General features: G+C 51.5%; 1 protein-coding gene across 1 annotated transcript in view; it reads left to right on the top strand.

Annotated features, from left to right (window-relative positions):
* The first annotated feature begins 14,701 nt into the window (after positions 1-14,701).
* The window catches only part of LOC123748539 (uncharacterized), a 122,958-nt gene continuing 117,302 nt past the window's right edge, over positions 14,702-20,357 (top strand). Inside the window, exon 1 of the mRNA XM_069314727.1 lies at positions 14,702-14,755. The gene's annotated coding sequence lies outside the window, so the exon portion shown is untranslated. The remainder of the gene's footprint in view (positions 14,756-20,357) is intronic.

Genomic DNA, 20,357 nt, shown 5'->3' with positions numbered 1-20,357 from the left:
GTTTTGTTTTTGTTTTTTTGTTTTTTACTTTTATGGTTACATGCAAAGCATGCAACTGAAATACAATATAAACACAGAAAACATAACAGAACAAAATAAAACAAGAGACCACCGGCCAGAAGGGCCGACAGAAGAGTACAACAAAACACAAACATGATAAACTCATAGAAAAATACAGCACACATCAAGACACAAAACATTATACAATGGCAAACAAGCAAGCACAGTAAAAACTCAAAACAAAAAACACTGCATAAAACAAATTATACCTATACTATCCGCCCCGCAACCAAAGGGTGAGGCCAAAATAAACAATAATAAGAATCAAACAAACCAAACACAACAACATACATGCACTGGCCTAAAGGACCGAGAATAAAACACAAAACAAGGCAATATGCACAGCACGCAACAAGCCATGAATAACAACAAAAACAACAACTACGGTAAGTGTACATGCAGGCCCGTAAGCCTGTCCGGTGGGAACCGCATATTGAACGCCTCCCAAAGCAGCTACTTCGTCCAGGAGGCTCGACCCAACACTGGGGGCGCCATGCGGACCAGAACCCCGGCAACAAACACCCGCAGACAAGGAACCCACGCGGTGTCCCTCCGGACGCGAGTAACCGCCACCCTATCCCATTAATTCGGAACCCATCCATCAGAAAAATCCTCCGGCCGGGTAAGCATCAGGAACTCGGCAACCCAGGCCTCCAGATCCGCAAAGCACAACGGGGGCCCGACAGAGGGCATCACCACAGGGGCATCAGCGGCCACGGGCACACCACCAAATGACTGCAGGGAATCATGGTGGGGCGGATCCTTACGTAAAGTCACCACCAGGCCACGCCCAGCACCAGCATCCGCACCATCCCTGGCAGCAGATGCCACCACACCCCACAGCGGAGAGCCCCCGGACGGGGAAGAAACAGGAGACCTACCCGAGACACGGGCATCAGCACCAGCATGCACATGAACCTCCGCCACCACCACCCGCGGAGACAACGACTCAGCCGGATCCACGCCGTCAACACTATTAGACTGTTACGGACCTGAGTCCAGCATTGTAGCACGGAGCTGTGACGACCACGCCATCTGTGGGTCAGCTCCTGAAAGCCCCTCCAAATGGACAATGCCATCTAGTGAGGACGAGATATACCAGCCACAGGGGCTGGTTTCCCGCCTTAATCAGCTCGTGACATAGCCGCTGCTGACCTCTGGTGAGGTGGCGCTTAGACAGCAACGCCATCTATGGAGTGGATAGGTGGGCGTTTGTGTCTAAGCCTGTAAGTGAGGTGCCCTAGAGTGTAACTAGTACTGATGACGTGTCTGATTACAGAGTCGACCTGGGACTGCTGTATTGGATGTTGGATCAGTCTACCCAAGGCAGCCATAGTATCTCCACGTGTTTGCTGCAGAAGCTGTGAGTCACCCCCCGGATGAACACTGTTGTGTTAGCCTGCCTGTGAGGTGGCAGAACCAGGGATTGTCGTACCCGGGGCTGACTGGTGGAGAAGACTAGCCACTGGGGTGTTGTGGTGAGGAGAGTGATCTGTGGAATTACATGATGCTCCTGCCTAGGGCTCGCAACCCTAGTATTGGTCGTGGAGTGGCCTACGCAGCATAGCTGATTGGAACCTGCCAGCTACAGGCTGGATTTGTGGTTGAAGGCCTCCACAACGGTGCACCCAGTGGTACTGTGATTTGGCTGGCCTGTGGCCGGGGTAGACTCGTCTAGAGAATCTAAGGATTCATCGTGAGGCCACGAGAAGAGGACCAGGGCTACTCATCGTGAGCACCGTGGAACATCCCGTGTCTTCGGAGGAAGACGAGTTATTGTAAATAATAAGTGTAGTAATAGCAACCCCACGTGTGACTGTGATATATTTATTTATGGTGGTGGTAGCAATATATATTTAATTTTGTGTATTTGTATCCCTTCCCCTTTAATTTACTTGCATTACGGAACACACCCCTTGAAAGCCACTACTAACTTGGGCCGGATACCCAAACTCTAATAACATCAGAGAAAGAACCCAGTTGCGACCCAATAGGGCCGTAACATAATTGGCATCCCCAGCGGGATCCGACCCCTTGTCAAGTATGTTTGACAGGGGTGGTGAAGTGGCACAATCCCTGTAAATAATTCCCCCTGTGTGTGACTATTAGGACGTTATACGTCCTGTGCAGTGCTCGGAGTGATTCAGTGCAATATTGTAGAGTGAAGTGCTTGCTGTGATTTAAGTGCAATATTGCGAAGTGCGGTGCCCGGTGTAATTACGTGCAATATTGGCAAGTGCGGTGTTAGGCGCGATAAAGTGCAATATTAACGTAGAACAGTGCTCGGTGCGTTAAGTGCTAAAGTGAAGCGGTGTGTTAAGTGCTAGTGTTCCATCTAAGTGACAATGGCAGAAAAAGCGACCATCGACGATCTGGACAACGTTCAGGCCTTTCTGAACAAGGAGGACTGTCTTGCCAGATTGAAATATCTGGGGAAACAGGAACTTGTATTAGTGAGTGCCTACCTGGAGATCAAGATACGTGCCAGTGATTCCCGTGTGGAGATCTTGTCCAAGGTTCACCGGCATTTGAAGGCCGAGGAGAAACAGGAAGGCGAGGCACATAGTATAAAAGAAAGTGAAGACATAGCCTCCACTGACAAAGAAGATAAAGGCAGTGACATTGACAGCGATGCAGGTGAGCTGAATATAAGCTTGCTAACTGTCAAATTGCGTGCCTTAGAAATAAATCGTGAGATAGAATGGAAGAAATTAGAATTAGAACGAGAATTAAAAGATAAAGAAATGGAGATGAGGCGTTTAGAATTAGAAGAAAGGAAAGAAGAGCGAGAAAGAGAAGAGAAACGAGAGAGAGAAGAACGAGAAATAGAGAGAAAAGAGCGAGAAAGAGAAGAGAAACGAGAAAGAGAAAGAGAAGGGCGAGAAAGAGAAGAGAAACGAGAAAGAGAAGAGCGAGAAAGAGAAGAGAAACGAGAAAGAGAAGAGCGAGAAAGAGAAGAGAAACGAGAGAGAGAAGAACGAGACAGGCAAGAACGACGAGACAGAGAGGAAAGAGAGAGACAACATGAGCTAGAAGTATTACGGTTAGGCGGTGGGAGGCAAAGAATGGAAACAAGTATTTTCGATCCGGTGAGGAACATCAAAATGGTCCCAAAATTCAATGAGAAGGAAGTGTCGAAGTTCTTCGCAGCCTTCAAGAAAGTCGCAGCCTGTTTGGAGTGGCCAAAGGAGAATTGAGCCATCATAATACAATCCGTCTTGACTGGGACGGCCCAAATCACTTACTCCACTTTGTCCCTTGATGACTCCGGCGACTATGACAAGGTGAAGAAGGTCGTGCTAATGGCATACCAATTAGTACCTGAGGCTTACAGGCAGAAGTTTAGAAACCTGAAAAAGACCTTAGAGCACACGTTCTCCGAATTCGCCACAATCAAGGAACGGCTTTTCCAAGAATGGTGTGCCTCTCGAAAGGTGGAGACCAAAGAAGACCTCGAGCAGCTCATACTGTTAGAGGACTTCAAAGACTGTCTGTCTGGAGACCTGAAGACGTACTTAGAAGAGCAGCAGGTGGAGACCTTGAGTGCGGCAGCCACCATGGCTGAAGAGTACATCCTAACGCATAGGCCTTCTGCTAAGTATGTCCCGAGGAATTACCCACGCCGGTTTGACAAACCTCGTCATGACGAAGAGAGACCCGTCCCACAAAGCGCTGTGAAGACTCCCCCAAGTAGCCCCGAAGGACTAGTCCTAACAGTCCGAAACACCGCAGTCCGAGGAGGAATATGGTGTGTTGGACTTGTGGGCAGAAAGGGCATGTAGCTGCTATGTGCCGAGGCAGAAGAGGTAGCGGCGCACATAGGGAAGTGATGTTGATGAGCTGTGTAACACCACCAGCAGGAATCCAGTCTATGACTAGTCAGGAAGGACCAAGTTTGTTCGCCCCTCACACTTCAGACGGGTATGTATCGAGTGATCATACTGGTAGATCAGTTGTAGTGCTCAGAGATAGTGGAGCAGCCCAGTCCCTGATCATGAGAAACTCGTTACCCGAGGGAATGAGTGTGGATGGGAGACAAAAGGTTGTCCTGGTCGGGTTTCCTAGGACACGGTATGTTGCCCCCTTAGTGCCGGTACATCTAGACTCGCCTTACTTCAGCGGCACATGTGCGTTGGCAGTAGTCGATACCCTACCTATAGCTGGGATTGACGTGATACTAGCCAACGACTTGGTGACAGATTGGAGCAACAATCATCCCAAGATTGTGGACGAGTCAGCCGGAACAGCAAGGTCTGAGGTAACAGCAGGCAGTGGTAATATCCAGGTACAGACAGACACGGAATTAGTTAACCTGTTTAATTCTCCCTCTCACCTACAGATTGACAGCATTCTAGCAGAGTCTCCTGATTCTTCTCCCGACGAAGAACATGCGGTTAAGGAGGCAGAAGCGACTGAGCGAGAAGAGAGGCCTCGTGTACAAACACCCACGGATACCCTAGAGTCTGGAATGAAGGCACCTGAGTACTTGCGGTATGGCAAGGTACAGCGTTCATTGAACCGCCCAGCGATTCCCCAGACGTCGGAGGTATGTGAGGTATGTGCGAAGGTTATAGTGCCCTCTTCGGTCCAAACCAGGCTAATGGATGTAGCCGGCTATGGACATTACAGGCTCAGGAAGCTTATCCCTCGGTTGGCCATATGTTTCTTAGCAGTATTTTGTCTTGTTCTCGTGTGTGTTCTCAGTAAGGACCAGTGGACGACCCGACAAATGATGGCTCCCTTGAACATCGTGAAGAGATCCCAGGGATTAGAGACGTGCACTGTGAGTGTTGCAGTCAAAGAAGGGACCTGGAAGGTGATGGTAGATACAGGAGGTACGAGATATGATATTATGAGTGACTGTTTCCGACAGGTTGACACCCGCCGTGTGATTGCTGAGCTGGGATGCAGCATTATACGGAACGTTGGTCGACCTGACAGTGGCAGAGCGAATGCCATCCTCGATGTACGAGCAGCCCTGTTGGAACTAGGTGTGAGCCTAGTATAGGCGTATGCTGTGAGTACTGATTTAACTGTCGCTGTCACTCTAAATAATCCAAACCCTGTATTCCAGGTTCCCGTCTCCCTGAAGGACTACCGGACCGGTACCAGAAATGCCGTCTGTGATCAGCCATCATCGGTGTCACGACACAGGGAAGTGTCGATTCACCCCGGATCGCGTCAGTATCAATCCTTACTCGAAGCACGTGAGATTATACCTCTGTCAAACATCGCAGTGAAGGTGTGGGAAGTCACATCAGGCAGAGCATTGCCTTACATCTGAAAGTTTCTTTCATGCCAGAGTTGCTCAGTGGGACAGTTCTGTGGACAAGACATCCTCGCCACTCCAGTTAATAGTGTACGTGAGACCGTGTGGAGTTGTATCCACGTACTAATTTGGTTTGTCTTTTCTTTTATAGAGACCCAAACCAAATTCTTTTTGGTGGGGAGGTGTTACGGACCCGAGTCCAGCGTCGTAGCACGGAGCTGTGACGACCACCCCATCTGTGGGTCAGCTCCCGAAGCCCCCTCCAAATGGACGATGCCATCTAGAGAGGACGAGATATACCGGCCACAGGGGCTGGTTTCCCGCCTTAATCAGCTCGTGACATAGCCGCTGCTGACCTCTGGTGAGGTGGCGCTTAGACAGCAACGCCATCTATGGAGTGGATAAGTGGGCGTTTGTGTCTAAGCCTGTAAGTGAGGTGCCCTAGAGTGTAACTAGTACTGATGACGTGTCTGATACAGAGTCGACCTGGGACTGCTGTATTGGATGTTGGATCAGTCTACCCAAGGCAGCCATAGTATCTCCACGTGTTTGCTGCAGAAGCTGTGAGTCACCCCCCGGATGAACACTGTTGTGTTAGCCTGCCTGTGAGGTGGCAGAACCAGGGATTGTCGTACCCGGGGCTGACTGGTGGAGAAGACTAGCCACTGGGGTGTTGTGGTGAGGAGAGTGATCTGTGAAATCACACGAGGCTCCTGCCTAGGGCTCGCAACCCTAGTATCGGTCGTGGAGTGGCCTACGCAGCGTAGCTGATTGGAACCTGCCAGCTACAGGCTGGATTTGTGGTTGAAGGCCTCCACGACGGTGCACCTAGTGGGACTGTGATTTGGCTGGCCTGTGGTCGGGGTAGACTCGTCTAGAGAATCTAAGGATTCATCGTGAGGCCACGAGAAGAGGACCAGGGCTACTCATCGTGAGCACCGTGGAACATCCCGTGTCTTCGGAGGAAGACGAGTTATTGTAAATAATAAGTGTAGTAATAGCAACCCCGCGTGTGACTGTGATATATTTATTTATGGTGGTGGTAGCAATATATATTTAATTTTGTGTATTTGTATCCCTTCCCCTTTAATTTACTTGCGTTACGGAACACACCCCTTGAAACCCACTACTAACTTGGGGCCGGATACCCAAACTCTAATAACATCAGAGAAAGAACCCAATTGCGACCCAATAGGGCCGTAACATAGACCCACAATCACTGAAGTCCCCAACATCAGCCCAGGCCGTAGACGAACGCCTGGAACATTTGGGCTCTGGCCGGATATCGTCAGAGCCGGAAGCGGACCCAGAAACACGGGCACCACCAGCCGGACGAACCAACGCCCGACACAGAACGGCAGCAGCCTCTACCACAGGGGGAACCGGACCACACACAGCAGGAGGCACCACAGCCACCCCATCACACAGCACAGACGGCGAGGGTGCAGGGACCAGGACAGATGCAGCAAAGGAAGAACCGGAAGACGATGGGCCCGAGCAGCTGTCAGACGGAAGAGGCTCAGGAACGGCAGACGGAAGAGGCTCAGGAACACCAGCTGGAACAGGTGGAGCACCAGCTGAAACAGAGGGCACCTCCTCAGCCGAATAGACGTCCACATCCACCGAATCATCCACGGCAGGCGCAGAACAGGCAGCAGCCTGATGGCCCAAAAGACCACAACGATAACACGTCTGCGGCTGGCGGGCGTAAAACACCCGAACGTTGTACCCCATAAGGCGCGCAGATGACGGAATATTTGCCCGGAGTCTCATGCCCAGGGTGCAAATGTTAGACCTCACACCCTTAAGAGGACTAGAAGACACCTCGTTCACCCTCACACTAACTACCGCGCCAAACCGGCCGAAATACCACCGTAGCAGAGCCTCTGGGAACTCCACGGGAGCCCCATGCACACTGATGTAAGTAAGTGCACCACTTCTATCAGAAAGGGTTACAGTGCCCGCACCATCCGGTAGGGGTAGTGTCCGCCCCTCGTATCACAGAAGAAAATCGCGATACGCGACCTCCTCTGTGAACTTCACAATCGCCCTACGGGCCGTTACCAACTCGACCCCATAAATCTCAAACACAGGGACAGCGCATATCACAAGCAAGCGCAATCTCCGGGTAACCTGCCCGCACAGAGAACTATAGACCCACAGACTGAGCCCAGACGACAGGGGGTAGAGGGACCCCCATTGTAACGCCACGTCAGCACAGGCGGGCAGAGACACCCGCCCCCAACCGGCCGAAACTGGCAAACAACACCAACTGCTGGAGCGCCGAAGCAACACGTCTGTCCCCTACCGAAGCTAGGGCCAGACTCATGTGGGTTTATATTGGTGTATACTGGCAGCAGGTTTTCTTTTAAACGTGCCTCATTAAATATGGCCGCATATTCTGTATTTACTATCTTCTGTTGTAGGGCTTCTATCCCTCTAACTATTTTTCTAGCATCAGGGCTTAGCTGAAAGAGTTCTCCAAAACTCATGTTCGTTATTTTTAAGTTAAAGAAAAAAGTGGATTACTATAGAATGTATTACACTTATTTATACAATTTGCAGAACGTTTCGAACCTCCATGATTCATTCTCAAGTGGAAAGAAATAACAGAGCTCGTTAAATTTATAGCAGTATGGGGTCAGGTGATAAAACAAGTAGAATAAAGGAAAAGGCAAGGAGATAAATATGGGACGAAGCACATACAAAGATTAATTAGGTGTAATATTGCCTGTTATGTTGAGTCGTGTCTTCTGTGTTAGCATCGTTATATTCCGGTCTTGTCATTACTCTCATCGTGGGTAGAGTAAATAGTTTCATGATTTGGGTGTTCATGGTAGGTTGATCTATTCTTATGTAAATTGCTTCAAGAATTTGTAATCTTCTTATATCTTGGGTTTTGTCAACACAGGTATTTTTGTTCAACATTTCTCTTGTTAGGGTGATGTCATGGGCTTGTCTCATGTGATTCCTGGGGGCACCGGGTTGAAGATGACAGGTCAAACGCCTCATCAGCTTGGTCGACGTCATACCTATGTACTTAGATTGAACGTTACATCCTTCGTGGTGGCAAGTGTACATGTATACAATGCTTGACTGCTGTAGAGGGTTCTCCGTCAGCTTCGGGCTGTTTTTAATTAGGAGGTCGGTAGTCTTCTTTGTTTTATAGAATTTGATCAGGTCTATGTTTTGTTTAGGAATAGTGCTTTTTACTCCTTTACGGATTATTTCCTTCTTTTTTATGTTCACTATGCATAGTTGATTTGTAATATAATTTTATTTATACAGGTCCATTTTACTTAATGAATATATTGGAATATTGACTTATTGCATGTTTGGTTACTTGATGAAATATTGGAATATTCACTTTTGAATTAGTGTAATCACTTAATGGATGTATTGGAATTTGCCTTAATGCATTTTCGACTTATTGGCGTAATTTGGGATATTGCATTTGAATTATTGATTTTATCTATTGGATTTATTGGAATATCAATTTTGATTTATGGATATTACTTATTGGATTCTTGGAATATTGACTTATTGTGTGTTGAACTGTTGGAATATTCACTTTGCTCTATTGTAATTACTTAATGGATTCTTTGGATTAATGACTTAATGCATTTTGGATTCTTGACGTAATTCTGGGATATTGACGTTTGAATTATTTTTTTAACTATTGGATTTATTGGATTATTGATTTATGGATTTTGCTTATTGGAGTTATAGGATTATTGACTTATTGCCTTCTCATGTCACTCATTGCATTGCACTTTCCTGGGTATCTGGGTGTTATTTTGGCCTGCAGTGCCGTCGGACGTGTGCTCTGCGTCACGCGTCCCCGTGTAGTTTGTGTGAGTGCCCTGCACCTTAGCCCTGCCATAGTTGACTTGGAGGGACGCTCAGTCGCCCTGGGCCTCTGGGCGTGCTCGGTCAAGTGGGGTGGCGTGAGTCGGTTAAGGCAAGTGTCTGGGAATCACCAAAGCACGGGTTCAAGACCCTCCATTGCCTCAAAATGGTTTGCCTTATGCATTTTGGTTTCATCGACGTGATTTTGGGATATTGGCGTTTGAATTAATGATTTTATCTATTGGATTTATTGAAATATTGATTTTGATTTATGGAATTTACTTATTGGATTCTTAGAATATTGACTTATTGAATGATTGTTTTTGTTGAATTATTGGCATATTCACTTATGGTTTATTGAAATTACTTAATGGATTCATTGGTATATTGACTAAATACATTTTGGATTCATTGACGTAATTCAGGGATGATGACGTGTGATTTATTGATTTCAACTATGGGAATTATTGGGATTTTGATTTATGGATTTTGTTTATTGGATTTATTGGAATAATGACTTATTGCCTTCTCACTCAGGGCTGCATTCGAAGGTGCTACAGGTCGGCACTTTTTTTTTTTTTTTTTTTTATTATTTTCTACCACAGACGTGGCCACACATTTACAATGCTAACCAGCATATATACATTTTCTTCTGTCCTCCATGGACAGGGTTAGAGAAGTGTTAAACATACAGTTCAAGGGTTTATTGAACACTCAACCACAGAAGGTGATTCGGTGCTTTTAAAATGCTAAGCTAACCTACATACGTAAATACATAGATACACAGATTTACGTATGCCCTACATAAAGTATTAGATGTGTCTTTTACATAGTGTCATTAATGTACATTCACAAAGGTGAAATGTAATTCTGATCAGCTTCCATATATGCTTTATACCCATACATATACATACACACACACACATACACATACATATATACACACACACATGCATTCACATACATTTGTCTCATTTACCCTGACAGGGTGAGGTAGCTGATAAAGAAACTAGTGTGCAATTAAGCACTTAATCACTGAAGGTGATGAAGGTACTTTTACAAGCTCAGGTTATATAGTTACATCACATACATACATTGTATGATTGATACATTACATGGTCAATTTTGGATACAAGTCCAATATATCATCAAGTGTTCCAGTACTCATATAGTAACTACAGAGTTCAGCATACCTTAGCCCAGGAGGGCGAAAGTCAGTCAGTATTGGACACTCTACAATATAATGTTCAAGAGAGTGCATGTTTTCTCTTTCACAAAGTTGACACATTGTGTACTCGACATTTGGGTTTTGAGAAAGCTGCCAGATACGTCTATATCCCAGGCGTATTCTGGCCACCATAACATCACATTGCCGGGTTCTTGTTCTATTAGTCCCATATGTGAATGTCTCCTCACGATATCTATCATAATATTTAATGCTACAACTTTCAGGTCTTTGAGAATTTGTTAGGTCGGTGAGATTTTCATTAGATATTTGTTTAAGTATTCTCTTTGTCACTGCTAATGAAACACCCATATCAATTTCTACCACTGGTTTTCTGCAGGCTGACTTAGCAAGCATATCAACAGTGTCATGCCTTGAGATGCCAACATGTGATGGTATCCATAGGAATTTAATCTCAAATCTGTTTTCTTTGGCAGCTAAAACATTAATTCGAATATCACTGACTATTTTCTGGGTGTCACTACTATGTGCGTTCAATGCCAGGAGTGCACTCTGCGAGTCACAGTATATAAGTCCACTGCCTTTGTCTTTTAAAAATTCAGTGGCAAGGTATATGCCTGCAAGTTCGGTTTGAGTTGGGTCGGCACTGGGAGGGCTGCACACATAGGTGCTACAGGTCGGCACTGGCAGGGCTCCACCAGTAGGTGCTACAGGTCGGCACTGGCAGGGCTCCACCCGTAGGTGCTACAGGTCGGCACTGACAGGGCTGCACACATAGGTGCTACAGGTCGGCACTGGCCGGGCTGCACACGTAGGTGCTACAGGTCGGCACTGGCCGGGCTGTACACGTAGGTGCTACAGGTCGGCACTGGCAGGGCTGCACACGTAGGTGCTACAGGTCAGCACTGGCAGGGCTGCACACGTAGGTGCTACAGGTCAGCACTGGCAGGGCTGCACACGTAGGTGCTACAGGTCAGCACTGGCAGGGCTGCACATGTAGGTGCTACAGGTCGACACTGGCAGGGCTGCACACGTACGTGCTACAGGTCGGCACTGGCAGGGCTGCACACGTAGGTGCTACAGGTCGGTACTGACAGGGCTGCACACGTAGGTGCTACAGGTCGGCACTGGCATGCTGCCAGGCCCTGCTAGCGTAGGAGCATAAGACGTCATCACAGAGGCCGTCGTAATGCCAAAAAACTGCACACAAGTGCGCTAAATGGTTACCTGGGGATGCGACTTGCCAAGACTGCGCATGCGGAGGGAGAGATGTCAGAGGAGGGACATCACGCCGGCCGGTGCCAAGGGCCAAATGCGCCAGCAGCTGGTAGTGGTGGTAGTGGGAGTCGTGGTAGAGCGAGTAGAGGTAGTGGGTGTGGTGGTAGTGGGAGTAGTGGTAGTGATAGTGGTGGTAGTAGGAGTTATGGTAGTGAGAGTGATAGAAGTGGGTGTGGTGGTAGTGGAAGTGGTGGTAGTGGCAGGTTGCCGTACTGGGAGTGGTGGTAGTGAGAGCTGTGATGGTAATGGGTGTGGTGGTAGTGGGAGTGTCGGTAGTTGGAGTGGCAGTAGTGAGGGTGGTGGTAGTGTGAGTTGTGGTAGTGGAAGGGTTGCTAGTGAGAGTGGTGGTAGTGGGAGTGGTTGTAGTGGGAATGGAGGTAGTGGTAGTAGTGTGGGTGGTGGTAGTGAGGGTGGTGATAGTAGGAGTGGTGGTAGTGGGAGTGGTTGTAGTGGTAGTGTGGATGGTGGTAGTGTGCGTGGTGTTAGTGGGAGTGGTGGGTAGAGGGAGTGTTAGTAGTGTGAGTGCTGGTAGAGGGATTGGTTGTAGAGGGAGTGGTTGTAGAGGGAGTGGTTGTAGAGGGAGTGGTGGTAGTTGGAGGGGTGGTAGTGTAGGTCGTGGGAGTGGTAGTAGTGTGGGTGTTGGTAGTGTGGTTGGTGGTAGTGTGGGTGGTGGTTGTGTGGGTGGAGATAGTGAAGGTGGTGGTAGTGTGGGTGGTGGTAGTGTGGGTGGTGGCAGTGTGGGTGGTGGTAGTGTGGGTGGTGGTAGTGTGGATTATGGTAGTGTGGGTGGTGATAGTGTGGGTGGTGGTTGTTTGGGTGGTGGTAGTGTGGGTGGTGATAGTGTGGGTGGTGGTAATGTGGTTGGTGGTTGTGTGGGTGGTGGTAGTGTGGGTGGTGGTAGTGTGGGTGGTGATAGTGAGGGTGGTGGTAGTGTGGGTGGTGGTAGTGTGGGTGGTGGTAGTGTGGGTGGTGGTAGTGTGAGTTATGGTAGTGTGGGTGGTGGTAATGTGGGTGGTGGTTGTGTGGGTGGTGGTAGTGTGGGTGGTGGTATTGTGGGTTATGGAAGTGTGGGTGGTGATAGTGTGGGTGGTGGTTGTGTGGGTGGTGGTAGTGTGGGTGGTTATAGTGTGGATGGTGGTAGTGTGGGTGGTGATAGTGTGGGTGGTGATAGTGTGGGTGGTGGTAGTGTGGGTGGTGATAGTGTGGGTGGTGGTAGCGTGGGTGGTGATAGCGTGGGTGGTGTTAGTGTGGGTGGTGGTAGTGTGGGTGGTGGTAGTGTGGGTGGTGGTAGTGTGGGTGGGGGTTGAGTGGGTGGTGGAAGTGTAGGTGGTAGTGTGGGTGGTGGTAGTGTGGGTGGTGATAGTGTGGGTGGTGATTGTGTGGGTGGTGGGTGGTGGTAGTGTGGGTGGTTATAGTGTGGATGGTGGTAGTGTGGGTTATGGAAGTGTGGGTGGTGTTAGTGTGGGTGGTGGTAGTGTGGGTGGTGGTAGTGTGGGTGGTGGTAGTGTGAGTTATGGTAGTGTGGGTGGTGGTAATGTGGGTGGTGGTTGTGTGGGTGGTGGTAGTGTGGGTGGTGGTAGTGTGGGTTATGGAAGTGTGGGTGGTGATAGTGTGGGTGGTGAGTGGTGGTAGTGTGGGTGGTTATAGTGTGGATGGTGGTAGTGTGGGTTATGGAAGTGTGGGTGGTGATAGTGTGAGTGGTGGTTGTGTGGGTGGTGGTAGTGTGGGTGGTGATAGTGTGGGTGGTGGTAGTGTGGGTGGTGATAGTGTGGGTGGTGGTAGTGTGGGTGGTGATAGTGTGGGTGGTGGTAGTGTGGGTGGTGATAGTGTGGGTGGTGGTAGCGTGGGTGGTGATAGCGGTGGTGGTGGTAGTGTGGGTGGTGATTGTGTGGGTGGTGGTAGTGTGGGAGGTGGTAGTGTGGGTGGTGATAGTGTGGGTGGTGGTAGCGTGGGTGGTGATAGTGTGGGTGGTGGTAGTGTGGGTGGTGATAGCGGTGGTGGTGGTAGTGTGGGTGGTGGTTGTGTGGGTGGTGGTAGTGTGGGTGGTGGTAGTGTGGGTGGTGATAGTGTGGGTGGTGGTAGCGTGGGTGGTGATAGTGTGGGTGGTGGTTGTGTGGGTGGTGGTAGTGTGGGTTATGGTAGTGTGGGTTGTGATAGTGTGGGTGGTGGTTGTGTGTGTGGTGGTAGTGTGGGTGGTTATAGTGTGGGTGGTGGTAGTGTGGGTGAGGGTTGTGTGGGTGGTGGAAGTGTAGGTGGTAGTGGTAGTGTGGGTGGTGGTAGTGTGGGTGGTGGTAGTGTGGGTTATGGTAGTGTGGGTGGTGATAGTGTGGGTGGTGGTAGTATGGGTGGTGGTAGTTTGGGTGGTGGTAGTGTGGGTGGTGATAGTGTGGGTGGTGATAGTGTGGGTGGTGATAGTGTGGGTGGTGATCGTATGGGTGGTGGTAGTGTGGGTGGTGATAGTGTGAGTTATGGTAGTGTGGGTGGTGGTAATGTGGGTGGTGGTTGTGTGGGTGGTGGAAGTGTTTGTGGTGGTAGTGTGGGTTATGGTAGTGTGGGTGGTGATAGTGTGGGTGGTGGTTGTGTGGGTGGTGGTAGTGTGGGTGGTTGTAGTGAGGGTGGTTATAGTGTTGATGGTGGTAGTGTGGGTGGTGGTAGTGTGGGTGTTGGTAGTGTGGGTGGTGATAGTGTGGGTGGTGGTAGTGTGGGTGGTGGTGGTGTGGGTGGTAGTAGTGTGGGTGGGGGTTGTGTGGGTGGTGGTAGTGTGGGTGGTGGTAGAGCGAATTAGCAATAAACACAGTAGGCTTAGTGACGTCGCAGGATATGCTGTGAAGCGGTCATCCTATTTGAATTTCATGTTTTGGCTCAATTATCTTATGTTCATGTCTTACTAGTTCATAAATTACAAATTAAAAAGCAAGGAAAAAAGATATAACACAATTTAAAGTGATTATCTTGCTATAAATAGCTCATGTTGTGATGTAAACTAATATAAATAAGTACATAAAAATGGGAGCGGATACCCAGAGCGGACTCTGGCCGCAGGTCAGGGTGTCCTGAGCAGTCTGGCTCCATGTACACTCCCAGCAGGTCCTGTCACAGCCGTCCTCTGTTTGGTAAGATGACTACACCACCACCACTGTCTCTCACCCTCACTGGCACTCTCTCACCACCACCACCACCGCCACTGTCTCTCTCTCACCACCACTGTCTCTCACTAACCACCACTGTCTCTCACTCACCACCACTGTCTCTCTCTCACCCTCACTGGCACTGTCTCTCTCACCCTCACTGGCACTGTCTCTCTCACCATCACTGGCACTCTCTCACCACCACCACCGCCACTGTCTCTCACTCACCACCGCCACTGTCTCTCTCACCATCACTGGCACTCTCTCACTGCCACTGTATCTTACCCCCACTGTCTCTCACTCACCACCACTGTCTCTCACTCACCATCACTGTCTCTCACTCACCACCACTGTCTCTCACTCACCACCACTGTCTCTCTCTCACCACCACTGTCTCTCACTCCCCACCACTGCCTCTCTCTCACCACCACCGCCACTGTCTCTCTCTCTCACCACCATTGTCTCTCACTCACCACCACTGTCTCTCACTCACCACCACTGTCTCTCTCTCACCACCGCTGTCTCTCTCTCACCACCACTGTCTCTCACTCCCCACCACTGCCTCTCTCTCACCACCACCACCACCGCCACTGTCTCTCTCTCACCACTATTGTCTCTCACTCACCACCACTGTCACTCACCACCACTGTCTCTCACTCCCCACCACTGCCTCTATCTCACCACCACCACCACCGCCACTGTCTCTCACTCACCACCGCCACTGTCTCTCTCACCATCACTGTCACTCTCTCACCACCACCACCACCGCCACTGTCTCTTACCCCCACTGTCTCTCACTCACCACCACTGTCTCTCACTCACCATCACTGTCTCTCACTCACCACCACTGTCTCTCACTCCCCACCACTGTCTCTCTCTCACCACCACCACCACCGCCACTGTCTCTCTCTCACCACTATTTTCTCTCACTCACCACCACTGTCTCTCACTCACCAACATTGTCTCTCTCTCTCACGACCACCACTGCCTCTCTCTCACGACCACCAGTGCCACTGTCTCTCTCTCACCACCATTGTCTCTCACTCACCACCTCCACCGTCTCTCTCACCACCATTGCCTCTCACTCACCACCACCACCGCCACTGTCTCTCACTCACCATTTCCACCACCACTGTCTCTCACTCACAACTACCACCACCACTGTCTCTCTCTCACCACCACCACCACCACCACCGTCTCACTCTCACCACCACCACCACCATCTCACACTCACCACCACCACCACCACCATCTCACACTCACCACCACCACCACCACCATCTCACACTCACCACCACCATCTCACACTCACCACCACCACCACCACCATCTCACACTCACCACCACCACCACCACCATCTCACACTCACCACCACCACCACCACAATCTCACACTCACCACCACCACCACCACCACAATCTCACACTCACCACCAACACCACCACAATCTCACACTCACCACCACCACCACCACCACCATCTCACACTCACCACCACCACCACCACCGTCTCACACTCACCACCACCACCACCACCACCACCACCACCACCACCACCACCACCACCACCACCACCACCATCTCACACTCACCACCACCACCACCACCGTCTCACACTCACCACCACCACCACCACAATCTCACACTCACCACCACCACCACCACCACCACAATCTCACACTCACCACCACCACCACCATCTCACACTCACCACCACCACCACCATTATCTCACACTCACCACCACCACCACCACCGTCTCACACTCACCACCACCACCATCTCATACTCACCACCACCATCTCACACTCACCACCACCACCACAACCACCACCACCATCTCACACTCACCACCACCACCACAACCACCACCATCTCACACTCACCACCACCACCACCACCATCTCACACTCACCACCACCACCACCATCTCACACTCACCACCACCACCACCATCTCACACTCACCACCACCACCACCACCATCTCACACCCCACCACCACCACCATCTCACACTCACCACCACCACTGTCTCACACTCACCACCACCACCACCATCTCACACTCACCACCACCACCACCATCTCACACTCACCACCACCACCACCATCTCACACTCACCACCACCACCATCTCACACTCACCACCACCACCATCTCACACTCACCACCACCACCACCACCGTCTCACTCTCACTACCTCCACCACCACCACCATCACCACCACCGACTCACTCTCACTACCTCCACCACCACCACCACCACCACCACCACCACTACCACTGTCTCACACTCACCACCACCACCACCATCTCACACTCACCACCACCACTACCATCTCACACTCACCACCACCCCCGTCTCACACTCACCACCACCATCACCACTACCGTCTCTCACTCTCCAACATTACCATCTTTCACACACCACCACCACCACCACCACCGTCTCACACTCACCACCACCACCACCACCACCGTCTCACACTCACCACCACTACCATCTCAAACTCACCACCACCACCACCACCATCTCACACTCACTACCACCACCACCATCTCATACTCACTACCACCACCACCGTCTCACTCTCACCACCACCACCACCACCGTCTCATTCTCACCACCACCCCCACCACCACCACCATCACCACCACCACCGTCTCACTATCACCACCACCATTTCACACCCACAACCACCATCACCACCACCGTCTCCCACTCACCACCATTATCATCTCTCACACTCACCATCACCACCACCATCTCACACCACCACCACCATCTCACACTCACCACCACCACCATCTCACACTCTCCACCACCACCACCGCCGTCTCACACTCACCACCACCACCACTGTCTCACACTCACCACCACCACCACCACTTTCTGACTCACCACCACCACCACCACCACTGTCTCACACTCACCACCACCACCACCACTGTCTCACTCACCACCACCACCACTGTCTCACTCACCACCACCACCACCACTGTCTCACTCACCACCACCACCACCACTGTCTCACACTCACCACCACTGTCTCACTCACCACCACCACCACCACCACTGTCTCACTCACCACCACCACCACCACTGTCTCACACTCACCACCACTACCACCACTGTCTCACTCACCACCACCACCACCACCTCCACCGTCTCACTCTCACCACCGTCTCTCACTCACCACCATTACCATCTCTCAAACTCACCACCACCATCACCACCACCGTCTCACACTCACCACCACCATCGTCTCACACAACCACCAATACCACCGTCTCACTCTCACCGCCACCACCACCGTCTCTCACTCACCACCATTACCATCTCTCACACTCACCACCACCACCATCGTCTCACACTCACCACCACCACCATCGTCTCACACTCACCACCACCACCATCGTCTCACACTCACCACCACCACCATCGTCTCACACTCACCAATACCACCAACACCATCGTCTTGGAATTTCGTCCTCTGCCTCTGGGGGGCGTGGACGTCGGGCTCTGGCTGCCAGTAGCTGTTTGTCGCTGACTGGTGGTGGTTGCTCGTTGGTGTGGGGCGCCAGCTGACTGGGGCGGAGGTCAGCAATATGGCGGCGGCTGGTGGTAGCAGCATCTCTCCCACTCGCGTGGCGGTGACGTTTGACACGTCACCTGGATACGAGCGGTTTGTGGGGTGTTGGAACGAGCGGACGACTCCCCTTCCTCATTCGGCTGTGTCTGTGACTGTCTCTGATCCGTGGGGTCCACTGAGCGTGCACGGGGTACCTGTTAGGTTTCCTGAGGTGGAGCTTTCTTCTGTGTTTGCGAGGTATGGTACGGTGTTGTGTCATCGGTACAACTTGTTTAGTGCCAGGCGGCTGCGGGGCCTCCGTCTGGGTACTCGCACGCTGCATATGCGCCTCAAGGAGTCCATCCCCACTAAGGTTATGTGCTGTGGTCTTCCGCTCCGAGTTTTCTATCCAGGGCAGGCCCGCACGTGCTTCCGCTGTGGGGAGGAGGGCCATGGTGCTGCCCAGTGTGAGGTTCCTCGAATGGAGACTGCTTCTGTATTCAGTGTAGGGGATTTTCCCCCCCTCCGTGAGAATGGTGCTTCCCTGGCCGGTCCTCGGCATGGGGGTGTGACTGGTGGGGCACCTGTGACTGTTGTGCCTGGTGGTGCACCTGCGACCGTTGTGCCTGGTGGTGCACCTGCGACTGTTGTGCCTGGTGGTGCACCTGCGACCGTTGTGCCTGGTGGTGCACCTGCGACCGTTGTGCCTGGTGGTGCGCCTGCGACTGTTGTGCCTGGTGGTGCACCTGCGACTGTTGTGCCTGGTGGTGCGCCTGCGACTGTTGTGCCTGGTGGTGCACCTGCGACTGTTGTGCCTGGTGGTGCACCTGCGACTGTTATGCCTGGTGGTGCACCTGCGACTGTTGTGCCTGGTGGTGCACCTGCGACTGCTGTGCCAGGTGGTGCACCTGCGACTGCTGTGCCTGGTGGTGCACCTGCGACTGTTGTGCCTGGTGGTGCACCTGCGACTGCTGTGCCTGGTGGTGAACCTGCAACTGCTGTGCCTGGTGGTGCACCTGCGACTGCTGTGCCTGGTGGTGCACCTGCGACTGTTGTGCCTGGTGGTGCACCTGCGACTGTTGTGCCTGGTGGTGCACCTGCGACTGCTGTGCCTGGTGGTGCACCTGCAACTGTTGTGCCTGCTGGTTCGTCTGTGCCTGTGGTGTCTCCTGTGCCAGCTGTGGTGGAGGACGTGGCTGCTCCTGATTCCTGTCTTCTACTTCCGGTGGATGTGGAGGTGCATCCTGTTCCTGGTGCTTTGTTGGTGGATGGGCGTGGTGTTGGGAGTGTCGTCTCGGTGCCTCCCATTGTGGGCGGTGCGTTCGCTGAGGGTGATGGAAGCGTCGTCGTTGGCGCCGGCGTTCCTGTTGCATGCATTGCGAGTCCGCTTTCTGCTCCCCCTGAGGGTGCATTCCATGAGGGGGCGTTGACCTCCCTTGCTCCTCGCCGGAAGCGCGTTGCGGGGGCGCGCTCACGCAGTAGAGAGCCCCCTGGCAAACGGATTGAGGCTTCGCAGAGTTGTGCCTTGTGTGGTGCCCCCACTCCTCCTAATTCTCATGTGTCTGATATGGATTCCGGAAGTGATGCAGTGCCGGATGGCAGCAAGATTTCCTCGTCGGTGGTGGACGTCGGTGATACCTGGTCAGTGGCAGCGGGGTTTCGGCGTGCTTCGCTGGGTGATGCCGGCACTGTCCGCTTCCTGCGGGATCAGAGTTCCGGCATTACGGTGGATTTCCCGACGGTGGGGCGGCGGCAGTTTGAGCCTCAGGATGATGACGGCGCCTCTGCAGTGGGTGGCTCTGTGCCCTCTGGTGGTCCTGGAGGGGCTGGGGGTCATTAATGGGTTCGATGGCGCCTGCTATTGTTTGTGCGTCTTTGAATGTTCGTGGTCTGAATGCTTTGGCGGTCCAATTGGGCCTTGTGGATGTGCTTCGGGAGCAGTGGGTGGATGTGGCTCTGGTCCAAGAGCACAATGTTCGGGATGTGTCTGTGTTGCAGGGGTTGTGTGCTGAGTTTCA

This window comes from Procambarus clarkii, chromosome 80 (assembly GCF_040958095.1).
Source record: "Procambarus clarkii isolate CNS0578487 chromosome 80, FALCON_Pclarkii_2.0, whole genome shotgun sequence".
NCBI lineage: Eukaryota > Metazoa > Arthropoda > Malacostraca > Decapoda > Cambaridae > Procambarus > Procambarus clarkii.
Note: the sequence above shows the minus strand (reverse complement) of the source record. Positions and strands in the feature narration are given on the sequence as shown.